This window comes from Humulus lupulus, chromosome 2, assembly GCF_963169125.1.
Source record: "Humulus lupulus chromosome 2, drHumLupu1.1, whole genome shotgun sequence".
Taxonomy (NCBI): Eukaryota; Viridiplantae; Streptophyta; class Magnoliopsida; order Rosales; family Cannabaceae; genus Humulus; species Humulus lupulus.
Window position 1 is genome coordinate 151,858,046 of NC_084794.1, and position 24,634 is coordinate 151,882,679.

Here is a 24,634-nt window from a genome sequence, read left to right on the forward strand (position 1 = left end):
AACTGGGAAGGTTCGTACCAAGTCAAGAGAATTGTATGTCCAGGGACTTACAAGCTTGTCTGACTATATGAGGAGTTAGTACCCCACGTCTGGAATACTGAACATCTCCTCCGATATTCCTAGTGATGTGAGTATTGTATTTTTGTGAAATCCTATAATCACATTATAGCCTCTGGGCATAAGTAATGGAAACCGTGTAGACAAAACTCGATAGAAAATTTAAAAGAATTTGCTTATATTTTAGTTTCCTTTTTTATTCTATTTGTACTACTCCTAGACTGACCTGGACAAGTGAACGCAGACTAGTCTCTGATCACTTGGGGGGCATGGGGTTAGGGCAGCCTTGCAAAGTATAGTGTCTCACAGAGGATGACCTAGGAAACTAAGCTTGTCATGAGCGGAGTTAGCCTATTGTCAATACCCAGAGAATAGAAAAATCTAGGGAACCAAGCAATGTCTGGGGAAGTCCATGACTTAAAGATCCTAGTCGCGCAAGAACGAACTATGTGTTATCTCCCGAGGATATTGTGCCCGAGATGCGAACTGAACTCGAGTCGTCTGTACTGCAAGGTTGGACCTAAGGTATTCTCCGAAGGACTGCACACGCCTGAGAAATGAATAACAGGTCTCAATCCTCGAGATGTGAACGGAGTCCTGAGTCGTTTGTACTAGGGCACAACCCCAAAATAATCACCCCGACGATGAGAAATCCATGTAACGTGATCACTGACTAGAGGTGTGAACAAAAATCTAACACCGCGAGGCCTGGCCTAAGACTTAGTTGCATGCTCCGAGGACTTAGAGCCCACAGACAACGAGTTCACAAATTCAACGTGGCACAGGTCTGAGCAACTATACTCAATTGCCAGGGCAGAAAGCCTAGGATAACATCCTGGAGATAGTGCACCCCAAGGGGCACAATTATCTTTATACATTTAACCTCTCAAAGCCTGAGTGATTGGATCTCAAAGGTACAGGATGGTGTTAAAGTTGCTCCCAATAACAACAAGCGTAGGAAGCAACACTAAATGCCCAAGGTATCCATACTAAGATAAGAACCTTGGAAACCTGTATTGTAATAAGACCTCCTAAGGCCCAAGTTGAGACTCGAGAGTGTAGGACCGACATGTGTCCCACTTGACAAGGTGTTAAAGTTAATCCCAAGGACCGCACGTCTGGGAGACAACACTAAATTCCAGGAGCTTCTAAACACTAAAAGGAAGATCAAGCGCTAAGTGCAATGGATAGCATAGGCCTCGAGTTATTGGGACTTGGGGTCCTAGGACTGTGTTGGGTGTTCCTAGTTGACATCACATTATAAGTTAATCTCAAGGACTACGAGCATGGGGGGCAAAACTAAGTGCCTAAGACTATCCTAAGAGAAGTCGTTAGACTCGAGTCACCAAGATTCGAGCGTAAGACCTAAGTTTCTAAGACATAAGGCACACAAAACATGGACAGGCTGAGGTTTCATACACTCGTGGCGTTATGTTACGTGAAAACCCAAAAAAATTGATCAGAAAAAATTGCATAATTTTTAAATGTTAACATGTAAATAAAAAGGGCAATAATGGAAAGAAAAGTAGTGCAAGCTCTAGAGAGGTTAAAAGGTATTTACAATTGAGCTTGGGGGTTTGACCATTTAATTGTTTACACCCCAATAAACAAAAAGGCATGCAGGCCTACTTAGTAAAACAAAGAAAAGTAAAATCACTTCGGGCCCTCGCTTGTAGGAACTTTTGCCACCACCTCGACGACAAGTTATTTCTAAGATGCAGTTTTCAAAGTTTTATACTTAAACAGCATAGGGTGGAAGCAACTCCACCCTGACCATTGATTACCTATGATAAAGGCACTCGAGAGTAATCTAGTGGTCAGAACTCAATAGGCATGGATCATGATCATTAGCATGAGAAAAGGACACCTCAGATATGGAGCGAAAGGACGCTTAGGGTACGAATTAGATGTTTTGGGTCGTGGAATAGACTCCTCATTAATGGCACAGATTGATGGGCACAACAACAGGGAGTCGACACATGGCATTACTTCCAAAAGTGACACCTTTAGAGCCCAAGCGTCTCACCCCAAAGACCTTTCAAATTACTCCTCTCAGTCTAAGTCTCCACTATTCGAAAACAAGTGAAGACAATGGGGGAAAATGTTGCCCGTGTTTTCACCAGAGGACATGTGGAATTCATTAGAGGAGTAATTAAGATTCTCGAGCGCTAGTGAGGTTTTGTACAATGATCTTGCCGGACGCGGATGTGTCCAAGTGAGGTCGTACCTTGAGATCTGTCCTCGAGGCGCAGATGTCTCAAGGCGAGGCCACGTCTCGTGACCCATCTACAAGTTGTGGATGTCTCCTAGTTTGGTCACACTCTGAGGACCATTCAAATGGTCCTCATTTTCTTCATTCGCCAATCTTCAAGGTATAGGATTCTTATCCTCGAACCTGGAGTAGCTGCCAGGCGTCAATCACAGCAGTTGTGGCCCACTAGACCATCTGACAACTTTTTGTGAGCCTCGATTAGTGGTGTTGAGTTCGTACCCTCAAAAACTGGCATTTCCCACAATGCCGCCTGAGATGGGCGAACGTGGGCCTTATCGTGACACGATCAGATACATGTTCCCCATAAAGTTGGTTGGAAACTTTCTACAAATGGGCCTCGTGCGATCCGCCTGGGCCCATGGTTATTGTTAGTGCATCTCTATTTAATTAATTAGCATTTTACTCCTCAAATAATGGGGAACGTTGTATTAAATTTTCATTAAGGGCATTAATGACCCAGGCCTCTATAAATAGGGCTAAGATATCTCCTTGTAAAGGGTTTAGAACATTGGCTAGTTAAGTATTGTAAACTCAGAGAAATATATACTCTGCGTGAGACTCCATTGAAGTTTGCTCAGACAAGCTTCAAACTCATCAATACCAAGGACTCGTGGACTAGGTCTCTTTTATAGCCTAAACCATGTAAAATCTCTGTGTTATTTTCTTCTAGTTTCTTTCGAGTTCTTAAATTAGGTTGATAGCAAAAAAGGTAGTCAACAAGTTCCCTTTAAAACATATGTATTGAACAATGTTTTATGAAATAAATTTTAGCATATATTTATTGTTTATTATTATTATTATAATAATATTATATGAATATTATAAAATTCTCAAATTCTTTATTGTGACTACAATCTTCTATTGGTATGAGAGGACTAAGATTATAGGGAACATATTTAAATAGTTCTCATTGAAACAAAATTATATGGAATCTTTGGATTAAATTCTAAAAGTACTATTAACTAATATTATGAATACATGCAATCTAGATTTGGATTACTGATTTAGTAGGACATCTTAGTGGAGGTATTTTGTATAAAGTGGTTTTACATGAACGGGACCCGATATCTTTTTAATACTTAATAATATTGTTTGCTTTGTAAGTCTTAATTTGACATATCAATAAGATGATCATATACAAATTCATCTTAATCCTGAAGTTATTTTGAACTCTTGCTTATGTCATATGAGTTCTTTGATTCACTCGCTATGGTTTGTCAAAATGATCAAACTAAAAACTTTAGTTTTGAGAACACATTGATGTAGATGACTATGGACATAATATACAGATATGGAATCTATATCTTTCTGAGAGGAATTGAAGAATGGTTCTCGTAAGTGTTGACTTTTTGAACTGAAAGGTTATTGAGCTGAAACTCATAAATAAGTTTATGAATTAACCTTCACTAGTAAAGTTAATCGCAAGGAAACAAGATATAACTAAAGAGGTTAAATGATAATCAATTCCCACTTTATTTACGAACCATTAATAGAGGATTGAATTGTCTGTAGTGATTAAATTGACGTACACTTTTTACATTTAAAAAATACTCAATAAATAAATGTGTATAATTACAAGAGTGCAGTCTCATACTTTTAGTGGAATAATATTGAGAAGAATAAATTAAGGTTATTATATTAAAAAGTTTTAATTATTAATATAAATTTATTGGAGGTTGAAATTATAGGTCCCAGGTCCCTGAGATGACTTTATCAACACTATTCAAGGTAAGAGTTGAATTGGGAAGAATTAGGAAAATTGCACATTTGGAAGAAATTTGTTCTTCATGGTCAAATATGTAATTTAGAAAAATGATTAATTAATATATTAATTTTTGAAATCAATAAATTTATTAATATATTTGTTGACAATTATTATTTAAATAAAATAATATTTTTGAAAATAACATTTAAATAATTAAGATAATTAATTTGGAATTAATTAGTTTTATTTATTTAAATAATGTGAAAATATATTTCTGATAATTAAAATTGGATTTGAATTTTAAATGATATTTATTTTTTAATTAATCTAGTAAGATAAGTTATCACATTTATATATTCTTGAATAAATAATAATTAAGAAAAATGGTTGGAACACATCCCTAAAATCAGGGATGTGTTACACGCCGACTATAGTACAAGATGCAAGAATGAGTCTTGGATATTTCTTTTAATTATTTAATAATTGATTTATAATTTGAATTTAAAATTTAAAATTTTAAAATTTAATTAATTCTTTTATAAATCTGTTAGATGTAAATAGTGTCATAATACGCTTAATAGAGAGAATATTCTAGAGAGAAATTTCTAACATTTTCATAGAGAGAAAAATCTATCGTCTTATTTTTCTCTATCCATGATAACTGTCTCACACCTAATATTCAATGATCTCATGAGTTGAGTACATGTTGTGAACTAGAAACTTTTTACCATTATTCTATGAGCCCACACACGTCTTGAGGTGTAGAGACACATCTTGGAAGATTTTTGTTTGAGTACTCAAAATGCTGCTTTGGATTAGATGTTCGTTGGAGTTACTAAAAGATAGCAAGGATTCTGATTTTTCTACAACTGGTAAATCCTTATATTTGCATATTAATGGATCTGTTATTTAAAGATTGTTTAAATATTTTATTTTTGAAATCTTTGTGTCCACTACCCTGTGCTTTTCGCTGCGAACATGGTAAACCAGTTACCAACATAAAATTCCTCTCTATATATATTAGGTGGAAGCAACGTGCAATGTATGTTTGCTTAGTTTTATTTAAAAAATTAGTAATTATTTTTATTAATTTTTATTATTGTCATATAAATTTTAAATATATAAACAATATTATATATAAAAGAATGACATAAACATATTAAAAGAAAAATTAAACGAAAATGTTGTTTATGATTTTTAAAATATAATAATAATATGATAACCTTTTAGATCACAAAATACGTACACTATTTAAGAAACAAACACTCATAATAATATTCAAATTACAACTCAATGATTGGAGAAGAAACTTGTTTATCCTTGATAGAAGATAAATGTTATTCTAGTTTCTTATTAGGTTACACAGTCTTACTATTTCTACACACATACACTTATATATAATGTATTTAATATGTTTTATATATTATTGTAATATTAATATTTATAACATGTGAAATTATATTAATATAAATAATAAATATCTAGTTTTGTATTCGTTATACCCGTTTCTCCCCGCACACGAGGCACGATACACTAGGTCTGAGGCCGAGACTGAGCCCAAGGGACGGGAAAGGAATGAATCCTAGTGGCCCAAATATCAGCAAGCCCAACATTATCCACTGGACATCCCCGCGCCGAGGAAGCTGAGACCATGACTTGGGCACGGTTCGCCTTCCCGGACCCAGTATAAGGCGTCGTCCAGGGTGCGAATAAGGAGGGTGTTCCCAAGTCTAAGAATGGACCGAGACAATAGCAGATGAACCCGAGCTCTCGTAAATGAACTAGGGTCATGGTAAATGAACCGAGACGTTGGTAAATGAACCCGGATTAGGCGTCCGAGTTGGGTATGATAGACTGTCCCCGACCCTGACATCACCCCGAGAAACGCGGAGTTTTGTCTCCTCAACTAACCTGAATAAGAGGTTACATATGGAGTGTCCGCCGTTATTCAAAACAATACTGCCACTACTCTGACGGATCCGGTCCTCAAGATCTCTTTAGATGCCCACACGGACCAGACTGAAGCTGCGTACTGTTGTCAGTCGTACAGCGTGGTTAAGCTCGAGTTGGCCCATTGGGCCCTGATTAGTGTAATTTATTTGATAGAACCCTTTGTATTAAGCCTTTGTTAGTGAGCAAGTCCTAATTACATCCGTATTGGACCCGGATTAGTCTGACCCAAGTCAAGTGCGTCCAACTGCCTATAAATAGGGCCAGTTGTGCACTATGGAGAGGATCCGAGTTTTCTTTTGTAAGAACGTACTCTACTCAAACTTATAGAAAACTCCATTGCTAAAGCTCTCTAAGCTCTAATACAATAGACTTATGGACTAAGGCTCTTTAACACCCTAACTACGTAAAAACCCTTGCATGTTTCTCTTTAAATCCATTCTTTTTGCTCTCTTATCCTTGATAATTCTAGTTTCCAAAAAACTCGGTAAACATTTTCGTGCTTACACTGTGGTGAACACCAAACACACTATGGTCGATCCCGCTCACCAACAACAGCAAGGCAATGGGGAGCCATCTCCCAATCAACCATTCCCTCATGACCAACTCGAGGACACACCCTATAAAATCCCTCAGCCTGACGATCCTCGAAATTTTGAGGAAGACAAAGAAAATGAAGGGGGATACCAGGATCATGATGTTGAAGATCCTACTATCCCTAAAGAAGAGATGAATCCTGATTAGGAGGACCCATAGGTGGTCAGACTAAAACAACAAGTCCTGGATCACGAGGCAAGGATAGCTTAATAAAAGGAGGCCACCCGCCAGATGCAAGAATCCCTCCTAGCCCATATGGCCTTCATTGTTGCCCAAGGATTGGCAGCCAATCCTCGAGCTATTCCACCTCCAGGAACACAAGCACCAGTCCCCACCAGTTACGACCCGCGCCCCTGAAAACACAAGGTCGATCCCTACTCCGGGACCACAACCCGGAGACGGCCCATCAGACCCGGCTCAAGAAAAGGGAAAGCCAAGATGGCTAACCCTGTGGGAAAAGCAAACCCCAGAGAAAAACTCATCCTGTCTCGAAAATAGGGGCTGACCCAGGGAAACTCCCTAGGAAATAGCGGATGCGTCCCGTCCCAGGACGGGATCATCCAATCGATCCACAAGGGAAGCGCCCGCATGGTGCCAGGCTCCGAACTGTCCCTGGATAGACCAGATGGGAGCAATGTCTCCATCTCAATGCCTCTGAGGGCAAAGATCACAGAGGGTGCCAGCATGCGGAAGAGCTGGAGGCCATTATTTCAGAGGACGACACGTCCCGGATAGACTTGCGTGATGGTTTGAATGCCCGGAAAGAACGGAACCACCAGGAAAAGATCTTCCCCCAAGGTGGAGATCTAAGGAATAACCTCAACGACAAGAGAAACAAGAGGGTCCCCCTGGACGACGGAATGGCCAAACAGTTAATGGAATAGTTCGCCGCATTAAAGAATGTCACAGACCGTCTAGTCTGGAAACAAGAGGGAGGAGGTTTTGACTCCGAGGAGGAGGAGAAAGAACCATGCGCCAAACACATTTTGGACATGGTGCTACAAAAAGGGTTCAAAATGCCGAACCTGGCTGCCTACACCGGGAACACAAACCTCAAGGACCATTTGTCCCACTACAATCAGCTGATTACCGTAGCCCACGTGTGTGACAACAGCAAGTGCCTATGCTTCTTAATCAATCTAGACCAATTTGCGGAGGTGTGGAGGAAGAGACTCAAGCCAAGATCAATCCAATCCTTGTCCGGATTACAATCGGCATTCTAGAAATAGTTCGTGGGCGCCCTGAGAATGGACATGCAGATCAGTGCCTTCGCCAATATGAAACAGCTCCCCATGGACACCCTGAGGGCCTACATTCAGTGCTTCACGGAGGAAGCTTCAAAAACCAAGGTGGACGATGGATAGTGCCTAGTGGCTCTCCAGTCCGGGATCCAAGCTGGGTCCCCTCTCTAGGATGACATGCAACGTAGCAAGGCGGCCACTCTCGAAGAATTCATAAGGAGGGTGCAAGGCTTTATCAACTGGGAAGAGGCCTGGATCCAAGCATTTGGATGGCTGCCAACCCCCCAACCAAGCGCCTAAACCTTTCCCGGATATGGGATGCAATACCCTGCAAACCATTATCCGACACCCCCGGTGGCACCAGGATCAACTAGCACTCATGGAATGACCTTCTCTACCCCAACGGTCTACAGTCCCACTTCCTCGGGATATGCGGCAACACAGTCCGCTCCATTCTCTGGATGCGATATGGCGCCGATCGGATATAGTGCCACTCCCAGAGGAGCCCTGTCATCCCCAATGGAGGGACGGAGGCAAGCGTGAACCCCTCTGAAGGAAAGAGATCGGGGAAAGGAAAAAATCGATCTGAGCCCTCCAAGAAAGGCAAGAGGGGCTATGAGCCCCAATACACAAAATACACCAACCTAGTGGACACCAGGGAGAACATATACATGGCCACGGGAAGCATGGTCCATTACCGGAAACCCACCCCCATGTTCAAATGGGGAAATAGCTCAAGGGACAATAGCAAAAGGTGTGTCTACCACAAAGATGTGGGTCATACGACCGAGGAATGTCAACAGAAGGACAAAATCAAAAATCTGATCAAGTTGGGGTATCTCCACCAGTGGGTTAGGATGCCAGTTGGAGTTCCAAGACCGCAGCAGCTCCCGGACAACCCACGATCCTGGGTGCGCCTGGATCGTACCAACTTCCCCAGGGAGGGTACACTATAGACCCAGGAGCATAGGCCCCTCAAGGGGCCCCTATTGTGCAGGAACCCGGACCCGAAATGTCGTTTCCCTCCGGAACTGCGCCCCCGCGGATAGATGGTCACATGGCCACCATATCAGATGGGCCACATCTGGGGGGACCATCCCAGAATGATCAGAAATGGTACCTCAATGAACTCGACCACAACCACGAGGTATGTGCCTTGGTCCAGACCCTGGCTCAATGCCCAAAGTTGATGATTTTACCCATCACTTTCACGGAAGAAGACGCCCGGAACGTCCACTTCCCGCATCATGACCCTCTGGTCATTGATGCCTAAATCCCCAACAAAATGGTGTCCAAAGTATTGGTGGAAGATGATAGTTCTGTCAATGTGTTGTTCAAGTCAACCTTCATAGCAATTGGCTTTACTGAGGCAGATCTGGCCTCATGCTCAACACAGATCTATTGCTTCAATGGGGATTCGATACTTTTAATTCCTGTAACATTGGGGAACGAGATTCAAGGCTCGTTCATGTTTTGTACCTTCGTAGTGGTTGACTGCCCCACCACTTACAATGTCATTTTTGGTCGGCCTGCACTGGTCAATTTCAGCGCCATCACCTCCATCCGCAACCTTTGTATGAAATTTCCCTACGATAATGGATAGGAACTATCCAGGGAGATCAGAAAGCACCCAGAAGTATTATCACATCTCTGCCCGACCAATTTACATGGTCCCCAAAGAGCCTCTCGAAGAGGAAAACGTTGATCCAATCCCGCCCCCTCCCCCGGTTTGGAGGATGGTCTGAGAAGAAGATGAAATGGATCCACAAATAGGAGCGGACCTGGCACTAGAACCATTGGATGAGATTGAGGAGGTGTGCATCAGTTACAGTGACCCGACCAAAGTAATCCAGGTCAGAAAGATGCTGAACTCGAGGTCAGGGATGCCATCATCACCCAAGTGAAAGAAAACTAGGACGTCATAGCCTGGTCTCATTCGGATATGACCGGGATGGACTGCAACATCATATGTCACGCCTAGAACATTGACGAGAGTGCAACTCTAGTCCAGTAGAAGCAGAGACCTCTAGGGGTCGAAGCCCTCAAATTAGAAATTGAAAAGTTATCTTTGATCAACTTCATTCAGGAGACCTTGTATCCTATTTGGCTGGCCAATCAAGTGTTGGTGAAAAAGCCAAATAGGACGTGGAGAACTTGCATCGACTTCACTGACCTTAACAAGGCCTTCCCCAAAGATTGTTTCCCCTTGCCCCAGATCGATCAAATGGTAGATGCAACGTCCAGGTATGAGATGTTGAGTTTATGGATGCCTACTTCGGCCATAAGAAAATCTCGATTCACATAGCAGACCAGGAGCACACCAGGTTCCAGACAGGCAAGAGTGTGTACTGCTACATTGTGATGCCCTTTGGGCTCAAGAACGTCGGAGCCACTTATTAGAGGCTTGTCAATAGAATGTTCCAAGCCCAATAGGGAAGGAACATGGAGGTCTACATAGATGACATGCTGGTCAAGTCTAAGACCTTCAAGGGACTCGCTGATGATCTGGCAGAGGCGTTTACCATCATTTGGAAGTATGGGATGAAGTTGAACCCTAAGAATTGAACCTTTCACATGGCATCCAAGAAGTTCCTGGGCTTCATAGTGGGCTCACGAGGGATAGAAGCCAACCCAGAAAATATCAGAGCGCTGATCGAAATGCCCTCCCCACAGAAGCAGAAAGATGTGCAGAGCCTAACAGGAAGAATCGCGGCCTTGAGTCATTTTGTCTCAAAGTTTACAGACAAGTGCATCCCATTTTTTAATATCCTTCGCAGAAGCCAAAGGTTTGAATGGTCGGCCGAATGTGAAGAGACCTTCCAAAAGCTGAAGGAACATTTGGCCCGGGCACCAATTTTGGCAAAGCCAGTAGATGGGGAGCCGTTATACCTTTACTTGGCCATTTCCGAACACGCCATTAGTGCCGCACTGGTGCGAGAGGAGGGAAAAGTCCAGCTCCCGGTTTATTACGTGAGAAAATTTTTATTAGGAGTGTAGTCGTGATACCCGCTGATTGAGAAATTAACATTTTGCTTACTGATTCTGTCCCAGAAGCTGAGGCCTGACTTTCAGGCCCACACCATAAAGGTACTGGCGAATCATCCCCTACGGCAAGTGTTCTAGAAAACCAAGTCATCAGGAAGAATCCTAAAGTGGGCCATAAAACTTAGTCAATTTGACATTGCGTATGTCCCTAGGACTTCAATCAACAGACAGGCCTTGGCCGACTTCATCGTGGAGTGTACCAAGATCACTCAAGACGAGGAGCCTGTCGACCTCGTCGCGCCTCTATGGAAGGTCTTCATGGATGGATCCTTAAATGAAAATGGGGCTGGGGCTGGGATCATCTAAATATCTCCTCAAGGACACCATTTTCAAAGCGCCCTACGCTTCCAGTTCGAAACATCGAATAATGAGGCCAAGCACGAGGCCATGCTAGCCGGCCTACGTCTGGCCCGGGAGGTAGGGGCATCAAGATTAGAAGTCTACAGCGACTCCCAATTAGTGGTAAGACAAATCTCAGGGGAATACCAAATGAAGGGGGAAAGGATGGTTGCTTATGTGACGTGAGCCCAGGAGCTACTCCAATCCGTCAAGAAATATTCCATCAACCAAATCCCCAGGGAACGGAATGTGTTTGCAGACACATTAGCCAAGGTTTCCACGGATGTGGAAGCCAAGCTCTCTGGGCTCATTCCGATCAACCACCTTCCTGTACCAAGTATTCAAGCCCCCGCAGTCAACAACATAGGCTATTCCACGTCCTGGATAGGTCATCTCATCCACTACCTAACCATAGGGGGGTTGCCTGCAGAAAGGGTGGCCGCCAGGCTCCCAGATATGTCATGATGGATGAAAAACTCTATCACAGTGGGTTGTCCATGCCATACCTCTGGTGCGTGTTTAGGATAAAAATGAGTGCAATCAGGCACGAAGTGCACAAAGTTTTTTGCTTAGATCACACAGCCGGATCCAGTCTGTCCAAGAAAATCCTAAGTCAGGGCTATTTCTGGCCAACAATGAAGAAGGACTATGTTGATTATGTCTGCAAGTGTGAACAGTGCCAAAGGTACGTGAAGATCCTGCGAGCCCCTCTGACGGAGATAACCTTGATGACCAGTCCCTGACCTTTTGCAGTGTGGGCAATTGACTTGGTAGGATCTCTCCCAACCGGGAAAAGTGGCGTAAAGTATGCCAATGTGGCCATCAACTATTACACCAAGTTGTTCGAGGCGGAGCCAAAGAGCACCATCCCCTCCAAAAAGGGCTTGGACTTCATCATCAATAACATTGTGTGCCGATATGGCCTCCCTCACAAAATCGTGTTCGACAACGGGAAGCATTATAACAGTGTCCACTTCACTGATTTCTGTGAAAGACATGGCATCATTAAAATCTTCTCCGCAGTCGCAAGGCCTCAAGAAAATGGGCAAATAGAGGTTGTGAACAAGATTTTGAAGGGGATATTAAAGAAAAAGCTTCAAGCTTGCAGGAACAAGTGGCTGAAAAAACTGACCCGCATCCTATGGGCATACCAGACCATAGAAAGAACATCTACCGGACACACTCCCTATCAATGTTGTATGGATGTGAAGCGGTCATCCAAGTGGAAACGGTCGTCCCGTCTCATAGATGAGACACATATGATCCCGCCCAGAACCACTGATAACTCTATATTTTAGAGTTATTAATTGAGCTTTTGGACTTAAAAATTTAAGTGGAATAGAGTGTTTGTGTTATTATTGTGTGGTTTTAGTCATTTTGTCTCTTAACTTTGTTTGTGTATTTTGTTTTAATTAATGAAACTCTTGTGGAAAATAATGGAATTATGTTCTAAAAATGTGGTATCTATTTTGAAGGCATAACGAGAGGGTGCTTGGAAAGCTTAGTGAAGCATGTACAAGGAAATCATTTTGGACCTGAAATTCTGGCACTTTGTTGTAACATCAGTCAACTTTGCTGCAGCAAAGTGTGGGCAGCTAGCACCATAAAGTTGCACACATGGCATGTGTTTAAATGAGGTGGAGAGAGACTTGAATAGTGGGAACATGAGGTGGAAATGAGCTGCAAAATTCTGAAAAAAGAAAAGGAAGTGGTCCCCCACGTGTAGAGAGACAAAGGGAGGGTTTATATCCTTTGTGAGCCCAAAAATATATCATCTTCTTCTCCAAGAAAAAAAAAACCAGTCGCCCATGCTCCATTGAAGAGAGTTTTTTTCTGCACTTTTGACCTGAAATCATCAAGAAGAGAAGAGGAAGGAGAAGGAATCTAGAAGAAAAAGAAGAAGAGTTAGAAGACAAAGAATAAAATATCTCTATCAATTTGGCTTGTCTTTCTAAACTCTACTTTCATATAATTTTATTTTCTTTTTCTTTCTTTCTTGAACTCTTGAGATAATGTTGAGTGTTTATTGTGGTGATTTAGGTATTTTACTATGAATTAATTGTTTGTGTTAGGGATATTGATGAACCCTAATTTGTAATCAACCCCAAAGTGTTGAATGTGTTATGAAAATTTTCTCTTGTTCATTTGAGCTATTTTTATTGTGCAAATTTCTTTCTTGAGAATGATCAACTTAGGTGAGAGACAAGCTACTATTAATTCTAGAAGGGTTAAAATTAGTGGAAATGCTTGATTGATGCATGTTGATAACTTTGTTATTGATTAGTGGGTAACTTAGGGATATTTTATTCACCTTGAAAACATGAAGGATTGATGCTTGAAATTGTGTTCTTGAAATTAAATTTAGCCTAGGAGTATGTGAATTTAATTGATGGAACTTTAACATGAGCATTTGGAAAAATGGCATGTGCATTAAATTGGAAATCCTAGTTACAAGAGAACTTTGCTATGAACTTTGTTGCAACATCAGGGGAAAAATTACAAATTAGGGGGATTTGATATGCCGAACTTTTATCACAATATTAATCACAATTTTTCACTTTCTAGCTTTATTGTCAAAGACCTATTTTAATTCTCTTGTTTAGTTCTTTTTGTTCTTTAGTCAATTGATTAAATTATAAAAAAATATATATATTTAATTGTACCCCCAATTGTTTGATGTTGATTTTTACAATATTTGTCTGGCAATCCTTGAAGAGACGATAAAAATTACTTTCATTATACTACTTGTTCAACAATTGTGTACACTTGCACACACTTAGGAAAATCTACAACAAGTTTTTGGCGCCGTTGCCGGGGATTGCTTAAAATCAATTATTGTAAAGTTAATTATCTAGAAATTTGGTTTAATTTTTCTTTTGTGCTAACTTGGGTGATTCTCGTGAAAAAAAAACTTCAGGTTTATATAGTGTATGAGCGAGAATCAAGGCCCTGAACTACTTCCCATTGATCCAGAAATTGAGCTTACATTTAGAAGAAGGAGAAAGATACAAAAATAAAAAAGGGAAGTATTAGTGATGGATCCTGAGCAAGGGGCTCAATAGGGAGTCGCTCAAAGGGTGGAAAATCTACCAGGAGTCGCTCATGATCCACCAGTAAATCTAGCAGGAGTTGCTCAAGATCGAGTAGCTCAAAGGGGAGTAGCTGCCAATAATGGGCAAAATGCAACTATTGTGGCTAATGACAGAGATCGTGCTATCAGGAAATATGCTCTCCCCCTCTTCAATGAGCTCAATCCGGGCATCATTCGACGAGAAATTCAGGCAGCACAGTTTGAATTGAAGCTAGTCATGTTCCAGATGCTTCAAAGTTTGGGCCAGTTTAGTGGGATGCCAACAGAGGATCCTCACCGTCACCTTCGCTTGTTCATTGAAGTGAGTGACTCTTTCAAGCTGCCCGGAGTGACAGAGGATGCACTGAGACTAAATTTGTTCCCATACTCCTTGCGAGACAGATCTAGAGCTTGGTTGAACTCTTTCCCATCTGATTCTGTGAGTACTTGGCAAGAGTTGGCTGAGCGGTTTTTGATGAAGTATTTTCCTCCCACTAAAAATGCCAAGCTCTGCAATGAGATTACTTCATTTCAACAACTTGATGAAGAATCTTTGTATGAGGAATGGGAGCAGTTTAAGGAGTTGTTGCGCAAATGTCCTCACCATGGAATTCCTCACTGCATCCAGATGGAGACCTTCTATAACAGTCTCAACGCTCATACTAGGATGGTGGTTGAAGCTTCAGCGGACGGGGCTCTTCTTGCTAAGTCCTATAATGAGGCATATGAAATCCTTGAGAGAATATCCAATAACAACTATCAGTGGCCCACTTCTAGATTGTCTACAGGTAGAAAGGTCGTCGGTATTCATGATGTAGATGCCATCACTTCTTTGGCAGCCTAAGTGTCCTCTATTTCTAATATGCTCAAGACAATGAATATGGGGATGAATCAATAAATGGGGCAGCCTATGGGGACACAAATGGGGTAAATGGAGAGCATTTCTTGTGTGTATTGTGGTGAGGGTCATACATTTGACAAATGTCCTTCCAATCCAGCAGCTGTGTGTTACATGGGGAACCAAATAGGAATGGTCCTTATTCTAATTCCTACAACCCAACATGGAGTCAACATCCCAATTTTTCATGGAGTAATCAAGGAGCTGGCCCTAGCAATCCTTCTCTGCCTCCAAGACCAAATTTTCCATCGGGTTACCCCCCACAAGAACCACAACAAAGGCCACAACAAAAAGCAATGTAATCTAGCTCTCTTGAAAACATGTTGAAGGAATATATAATGAAGAATGAAGCCCTAATTCAAAGCCAAGCAACTTCATTGAGGAACTTAGAGAACCAAGTTGGGCAACTAGCTAATGAGCTTAGGAATAGACCCCATGGTACACTGCCAAGTGATACTGAGAATCCAAAGAATGTAGGCAAGGAACATTGTAAAGCCGTCACTTTGAGGAGTGGAAATGAGTTAGAGAAGGATAAGATTAATTATGGGCATGAGGGTGAGCCCTCTTCAATCCAAATAAATGAGGAATTTCAAAAAGATACTGAACTTCCTAGTGCACAAAAATCTGCCTCTGCCCAAAATGCAGCATTGTCAACAAGCAAGTTCAATTTCAAAGAAGCCACCTCCATTTCCTTGACATTTTCATAAGCAAAAGTTGGATTCTCAATTCAAGAAGTTTCTAGATATGTTGAAGCAGTTGCATATCAACATCCCACTTGTAGAGGCACTTGAGCAAATGCCTAACTATGTGAAATTCATGAAAGATATTCTTACAAGGAAGAGAATGTTAGGAGAATTTGAGACAGTGGCTCTTACCCAGGAATGTAGCTCATTCTTGCAAAACAAGCTGCCACCGAAGATGAAAGATCCTGGGAGTTTAACCATTCCATGCACCATTGGTAATTCTTATTGTGGCATGTGACTTGGGTGCCAGTATAAATTTGATGCCTATGTTTGTGTATAGACAATTGGGGATTGGAGAAGTTCGACCTACCACAGTGACTCTACAGCTTGCAGATAGATCTCTTGCTTATCCAGATGGGAAGATTGAGGATGTCTTGGTAAAAGTTGATAAGTTTATTTTTCCATTTGATTTCATTGTGTTGGATTATGAGGTAGACAGGGAGGTACCAATCATTCTAGGGAGGCCTTCTCTAGCTACTGGTAGAACTTTGATTGATGTGCAAAAGGGTGAACTTACTATGTGGGTTCAAGATGAGCAGGTTACTTTCAATGTTTTCAAGGCTATGAGATTTCTAGATGAGGTCGAAGAGTGTTCTGTTGTTTCAGTGGTAGATTCTTTGGCTTCAAAAGAGTTAGAAAACAATTTTGATGATCCTCTAGAGAGACACTTGATGTTTGATTCACATGCAGAGGATGAGGATGAATACTTGGCTTGGCTAGAAGCTAGTTCACAAGGATTGCATACAAGAAAGCATTTTGAATCTTTGGAGCTCTCTTCGAGATCTTTCGTAGCCCCTAAACCATCAGTGGAAGAGCCTCCGGAGTTGGAACTAAAAGCTTTACCCTCACACTTAAGAGATGCCTATTTGGGTAAGTCTTCTACCTTACCTATTATTGTTTCAGCTGAGTTAAGTATAGAACAAGAAGAAAAGTTGCTTGATGTATTAAGGAAGTTCAACAAGGTCATTGGGTGGACCATTGAAGACATAAAGGGTATTAGTCCTTCTCTATGCATGCACAAGATTCTGTTAGAAAACAATGAAAAAGGGTCTATTGAAGGGCAAAGGAGGCTAAATCCTATGATGAAAGAAGTGATGAAAAATGATATTATCAAGTGGCTTGATGCAGGTATTATTTATCCTGTCTCTGAAAGCTCATGGGTCAGTCCTGTCTAGTGTGTGCCAAAGAAAGGTGGGATTACAGTGGTGGAAAACAAAGACAATGAGCTGATACCCACTAGAACCGTGACAGGGTGGAGAATTTTCATGGACTACAGAAAACTGAACAAGGCCACTCGAAAGGACCACTTCCCTCTTCCCTTCATTGATCATATGTGAGATAGACTTGCAGGGAGAAAGTACTATTGTTTTCTAGAAGGGTACTCTGGTTACAATAAGATTGTAATCCCTCCAGAGGACCAGCAAAAGACCACTTTCACTTGTCCCTACGGTACGTTTGCATTTCGAAGGATGCCTTTTGGTCTATGTAATGCTCTTGCCACATTTCAGAGATGTATGATGGCTATTTTCATTGACATGGTGGAGAAGTTTCTAGAGGTATTCAGATGACTTCTTTGTTTTCAATGATTCATATGACGATTGGTTGAGCAACTTGGCCAAGGTTTTGCAAAGATGTGAAGAAACAAACCTTGTTCTTAATTGGGAGAAATGCCATTTTATGGTTAAGGAAGGTATTGTTTTGGGCCACAAGATATCAAAGCAAGGATTTGAAGTTGACCGGGCTAAGATTGAAGTTATTGAGAAGCTCCCTCCTCCTACTTCGGTGAAGCACATTAGAAGCTTTTTTAGGCATGCCGGGTTCTATAGGCGATTCATAAAAGATTTCTCCAAGGTCTCTAAGCCTCTTTGAAACCTATTGGAGAAAGAGGCACCATTCTACCTTGATGAAGCATGTTTGAAAGTCTTTGAAGAGTTGAAAGAGAGATTGATTTCAGCACCAATTATTGTAACTCCAGATTGGGACTTGCCTTTTGAATTAATCTGTGATGCTAGTGACTATGCAGTGGGAGTCGTTATGGGGCAGAGAAGAAACAAGATATTTCACTCCATTTATTATGCTAGCCGCACTGTAACAAGTGCTCAACTTAATTATACATTGACAGAAAATGAACTTTTGGCTATTGTCTTTGCTTGTGACAAGTTTCGGGCTTATTTGGTGGGCACCAAGGTGATAGTATACACAGATCACTCCACTATAAAGTACTTGATTGAGAAAAAGGATGCCAAGCCTCATTTAATTAGATGGGTGCTTTTACTTCAAGAGTTTGATGTGGAAATTCAAGATAGGAGGGGCGTCGAGAATCAAGTGGTGGATCATTTGTCAAGAGTGGAAGGTGAAAAAGGATCCAATGTTCTAGTGCCCATCAAAGAGACATTTCTGGATGATCAATTGTATGAGGTCAACCAATCTCATGTTGTTCCTTGGTTTGCGGATTTTTCTAATTACTTGGTTACTGGATTGTTGCCTCCGGATCTGACAAGCCAACAAAACAAGAATTTTTTGCATGACGCGAGGCACTATTTTTGGGAGGAGCCATTCTTTTTCAAACAATGCGCCAACCAAATTATTAGGAGATGTGTTTCCGAGCAAGAGATGGAGGATATCCTACATCATTGTCACTCTTCACCTTGTGGAGGTCATTTTGGGGGATCGCGCACCGCATCTAAAGTACTTCAATGTGGGTTCTTTTGGCCTTCCTTATTCAAAGATGCTCATGCTTTTGTGTTGAGGTGTGATCGATGCCAAAGGGTTGGTAATATTTCTAAAAGGAATGAGATGCCCTTAACTAATGTTTTGGAAGTTGAATTGTTCGATGTGTAGGGTATCGATTTTATGGGCCTTTTTCCTCCATCTTATGGAAACTTGTACATCTTGGTAGATGTGGATTACGTTTCAAAATGGGTGGAAGCAATTGCCTCTCCCACTAATGATGCTAAAGTTGTCATGAGGTTCTTATAGAAGAATGTTCTAACTCGTTTTGGAACTCCTAGGGAAATCATTAGTGATGAGGGAACCCATTTTGTGAACAAAGTGTTGGCTAGCTTATTGGCTAAATATGATGTGAGGCACAAAGTAGCTACTGTTTACCATCCTCAAACTAATGGGCAAGCTGAGTTGTCTAATAGAGAGATAAAAGGTGTCCTTGAGAAAGTGGTGAGTCCCAACTGCAACGATTTGTCCAAGAGGTTAGATGACGCATTGTGGGCCTATAGAACAGCTTTCAAGAACCATTGGGGATGTCACCATATCATTTGGTATTTGGAAAACCATGTCACTTGCCAGTGGAACTTGAGCACCGTGCTTATTGGGCTATTCAAACACTCAACATGGACTTGCAACTGGCAGGAAAAAAGAGAATGTTGTAGTTAACTGAATTAGAAGAGATGCGCTTATTATCTTATGAAAATGCCAAACTTTACAAGGAGAAAACAAAAAGGTGGCATGACAAGCATATTCAGCCAAGGGTGTTCGAAGAAGGCCAGTGAGTTTTTCTCTTTAACCCGCGTTTGAAACTATTCCCAGGCAAGCTCAAGACAAGATGGCCGGGCCCATTCTTGGTGGTTAAGGTGTATCCTTATGGAGCGGTGGAATTGCATGAAGAAGGCTCTGGAAGGGAATTCAAGGTTAATGGCCAAAGGATTAAGCATTATTGGGGAGGTGAGGTTGAGCGAAACAAGTGCTCAATCTCTTTGGATGATCCTTGAAGAATATGTAAACATTTGGGTTGTTGTGGAACTTTGAGATTTAATTGTAGAGCAACCCAAGTTTTATATAGATGTATATTATATATATATGTGAAAAATATATATATGTATATAATACATTTCCTTGAGATTTTAATTTTTGATGGTTAAATGTGTTTATGGTTACAGAGAAAAAATGGAATCAAAATGGGGTTGCAAAGTTTGGGGTGATGTAATATCAAAGCTAGCATGCTCTCTGACTTGACTTTGCTGCAGCAAAGCTCCATGATGTTACAACATCAAATTCAGGTTGCTCTCTGACTTGTTGTTGCTGCAGCAAAGTTCCATGATGTTACAATATCAAATCTAGCATGCTCTCTGACTTGACTTTGCTGTAGCAAAGTTCCTTGATGTTACAACATCAAATTAAGGTTGCTCTCTGACTTGCTGTTGCTGCAGCAAAGTTCCATGATGTTACAACATCAAATTTAGCATGCTCTCTGACTTGACTTTACTACAGCAAAGTTCCATGATGTTACAACATCAAATTCAGGTTGCTCTCTGACTTGCTGTTGCTACAGCAAAGTTCTATAATGTTGCAACAAAGTTGTTAAAAGACAAGAAGAGTAAAAATTTGGGCAAAAATATCATGCCCAAAAACCCTAAGTCCATCATCTTCATCTTCCCCTTTTCTCTGTAAACACCCAGCCGCCACCCACACCTCCCAACCCTCTCAGCTGCCCCTAGCCACCACGACCCAACCATCTCCACCACCCTCGCCACAATCGCCAAAACCCATCTCTCAGCCACCCTTAGCCACCACAAACCCTGCCATCTCCACCACCCTCCCCACTATCCCCATCGACCCGTCTCCTATAGCCGAACCCACGGCCCCCACCAGTCTCGAGCTCATGAACCCATAACCCACCTAACCCCCCATCTCCAGCTCACGAACCCACGGCCAAAACCTATATCCCAGCACACGAACTCCATTCGCCTTCCATAGATTTGAACCCCCTCTCGCCAACCCAGCCATTTCCAGCCGAACCCACAGTCCCCACAAGCTTCGACCACGAACCCACAACCCACCTGACCCACCTGACCCATCTAACCCGACACCCATCTCCATCTCCCAAACCCACCTCCCATATCCTACAGCTAAATCCACGGCTGAAACCCATTACCTAGAACCGAACCTACCCCAACAACCCATCCCACCCACGGCCCCCACCCACCCTGACCACGAACCCACGACTCATGCAGCGAACCAGACCCGACCCACGACCACCTCTTGTACACCACCGAGACCCACCCACAACTCTCTCACTCTGACTTAGCCCTCACACACCTATTCACATCATCAAGATTCGGGCAGCTCCTTCTATTCTCTTCACTAGGGTCTCACGAAAATTTCGCAACCACACAGTGCATTACCAAGGGTGTCCTGCTCCTCTAAGGTACTATATTACTCTTGTGTTCTGCACTTTGGGCATCACACTTAACTGTGGCTGTTGGACTTTTGGTTATTGAGCATTATGCCTCAAAGCAAGCAAGTAGCAAATAGACAGAAAAATCATGTGGCAGATGAACCACCTGTTGTTGCAAAATTTATATCCCCGAGGGCTACCGAAAATTCAGAAAACTTGTCAGGCGCGATATTTGGTTTGAGAGAGCATTCCCCACTGATGGAAATCCATATTATGTGACCAATGTGATTAGCAATCAAGGGTGGCTTAATTTTTGGACAGCCCCTCGCGAGGCGGTAGTTCCATGGATGAAAGAATTCTATGCCAACTTTGTGTCGCAGAAATTAAGACAAGTCACGGTTCGGGGCAAGCCAATTAGTTATGCCCCTCAAGACATCAATGCTGTTTTTGGGTTGCCCAATATTGAGGCGGCTGAGTATGGAGAAGTTGCCCCAAGACAAAGTGATGCGGAACTTGCTAATATGTTGACAGAAGTTGCTGTGGCAGGGACGCAATGGAATGTTTCACCGAAATTTGGAGCTCATACTATTCCCCGCACTTCCTTCACGACTCCAGCTTGTGTATGGAATCATTTTATCAAAACAAACATGTTGCCCACCACTCATGACAACTTTTATTCAGCATTTTGACTGGCCTATCCATTAATATGGGGGAGCTCATTTCTGAAGAGATAGTCGCCTTGGGTGTTATCAAGAACAAGGGACCTTTATTTTTTCCCACTTTGATCACTACCTTGTGCCACCATGCCAGTGTGCCCCTAGTGCCGGATGATGAACAACGTCACTCTCCTGATTACATTGATGCACATACAATTCGGAAGGTTACCAAAGTTGTGACCATTCAGAGAGAGCAGGCCCTGCCCTCTGTCCCACTGCCATCGTCTCACCATGGCTCTGCTATGCCCCCGAACCCCACTATCGCTGAGCTTTATGCCACTCAGCAGAGTATGCTTAGTATGATGCATCATATGGAGGCCCAGCAGCACACCTGTTGGGGCTATGTGCGCCAGCGTGACGATGTATTGGGTCACTCCTTCCGCCCCCCCCCCCCTGAGCTTTTCCCACCGTTTCCTGAGGCCATCATGGAGCGGTGGCGTGCACTTGAACCATCCACTGCACCTTCCTCTTTAGACGAGGAGGAGGATGGCGAGTAGAGGGAGTTCATTTATTTTCCACAATCATTTTCATTTCCTGTTTTGTTTATGTTATCTGTTTTATCTGTTCTTTTTGTTCTGTTGATTTTGTGCACTGAAGACAATGCTTTCCCTTAAGTTTGGGGGGTGTTGTTTTACTTTCCTTTATGTTTCTTATGTTTTAGATATTGTTAAGCGTATTTTGTGTGTGAAGTCTCTAGTCGTGAGTCTAGTTATAATGGAATCAATTCTTGTAATGGTTGTGTTTAAGTGTGGAATGGCTCGATGATAAAATGTCAGAAAACAAAATTGCATCATTTGTTAACTCTTGTGTATGAGCGAGCCTTTAGTACTTAAATTTTTTTATGCTAATTCAACCATAATGAGAATCTGTCCCAATTTTGTGTGCATAGCTTGATCAATAATTTCTTAAACCCATAAAGTTAGCTAGATTTTTGGGAGAGCTTAAGTTTCTAGAATTGCTTAGTGGTTCCCTTTAGGCGAAATCCTAGACAACACTAAACCAAGGACATGATTTAGGCCATCTTTGGACTGTTTGAGCCTTTCTAGCCAACCATTATATACTATTTTATAATACATATCCATTGAGCTTACTAGACTCCCTTTCTTTCTTTACCACATGCTAGCCTAGCTATATACATATCCATTCACCATACATTTTGAGCACCTTGATTTTTCTTGAATATATGTTGAGTGTTACATCATGAAGGAGGGTGAGAGGAGTGTGCCTTTGCGATTGGTATTTTAGTGTGGATCTCATTTTAAATTTGGGGGAAGTGGATCTCATGTTGTGTCATTGCCATTGTTTTATTTAAATTTAGATATTTATATTTAAAAAGAAAATAAAGGGATGTATTTGTAAAGAAAAGAGTGCAACCCCAAGAAAAAAATAATCAAAGAGTTGCAAAATATTCATATGGTTAAAAGCATGTTTGGGGGTGTAGCATCTTTTTAAAAAAAAATAGTATTATGTCTCATTTCCTTTCTTTCTTTCTTTGTTTTTGTCTATGTTAGCAATAAAGAATAATGGCAAGAGTGACTTTGATTTTTGGGGGGTAATATTTTGGGGAAGTGATTGTGAGCTCTTACTTGGTCTTAGGAACATTAAGGTGCTTTTAAAGTGAATTGAGCCTAAATTGACTTATTTTAACCAGCTGCACCTAAGCCTTACACTACAAGCTTGTTAAAGACCTTTTGATCCTTGGTTAGTGTTTGTCTACATTAGTGGAGAAGGAATCATTAAGTCAACTTATGGAGACAATAATTAGGCTTCAGGATCAAGATCTAATTTACTTTAGGGAGAATTGAGAATTTTTGGGAAGAGCTATGTATACACATTAAGGGTAAACACTTGGTTCTTGGTTTGATAGCATCTTAATACTTGAGGAACTTGGTTTGCATATACACTTGAGTTATCTTTTTAATCACTGATTTGAGAGGTCTATTCCCACTTTGATATGACCATTTCCAAATTGATTCCTAGTTTTGTTTTATTTTGAGTGTTTGTGTTGTGGGTTGTGTCTGTTATAGTTGTGGGGTGTGTTATGTCGTCTTAAGTTGTTATTTTGAGTCATCACTCGGGGCAAGCAATGGATTAAGTTTGGCGGTGTGATAACTCTATATTTTAGAGTTCTTAATTGAACAATGTACGCCTGAGGCCGATTTCTTATTTAATAAAAATGATGTGTACAAAACATCATAGAGAAATATTGTAAAGAAATAAAGTTCGTGTCCATCTTCAACTTTTTTACGAATAAGTGACCTAAGACTACAGTCTTCGCTCACTTAGGGGGGGGGGGGGTATGACCATCTATATGAACAATTCTAGGAAGAAAAACAAAACAAAATAGGATGCAAAACATAGAGTTTAGTCCTGGTCTCGACCGTATAGACTTGGGGTCCAAAATCCAACTCCCAACAAAATAGGACGTAAGGCTTAGGCCTAGTCCTAACCCTAGCGAACATGGTTCGGGGGGTACAAAACCCAATAGGTTGCAAGGCTCAGGACCAATCATAACTCGGACGCACATGGTCTGGGGGGTACGAAACCCAATAGGAGGTAAGGCCTAGGCATAGTCCCAACCCGTACGTACATGGTCCCGAGATATAATACCCATTAGAAAATATGGCTCAGGTCCAATCCTAACTCGGACCGAATACGAGATATCTAAGAGTTGGTTGACCGAATATGGTCTCAAACAACCAATAACCTGTCAACGTTTCCTGTGTAATAGCCCGGAACCATTGAAATGTGAGTCTTAGGTTTAATTTGTTGAAAATTAGTCTTATAAATGGCCCAGGCCGTTGGAAGCTAACCCCTAGGTTCAAAATAAGCTAGTCAACAAATCTCTGATGGCCCAGGCCATTGGAACC

The 24,634-nt window shown here is 41.6% G+C and overlaps 1 non-coding gene across 1 annotated transcript; it reads right to left on the bottom strand.

Moving 5' to 3' along the window:
* Positions 1-14,781: 14,781 nt before the first annotated feature.
* LOC133820450 (small nucleolar RNA R71) lies at positions 14,782-14,888 on the bottom strand. The gene has a single exon (XR_009886859.1). It is a non-coding gene; the product is annotated as a small nucleolar RNA R71 (small nucleolar RNA).
* Positions 14,889-24,634: the final 9,746 nt, after the last annotated feature.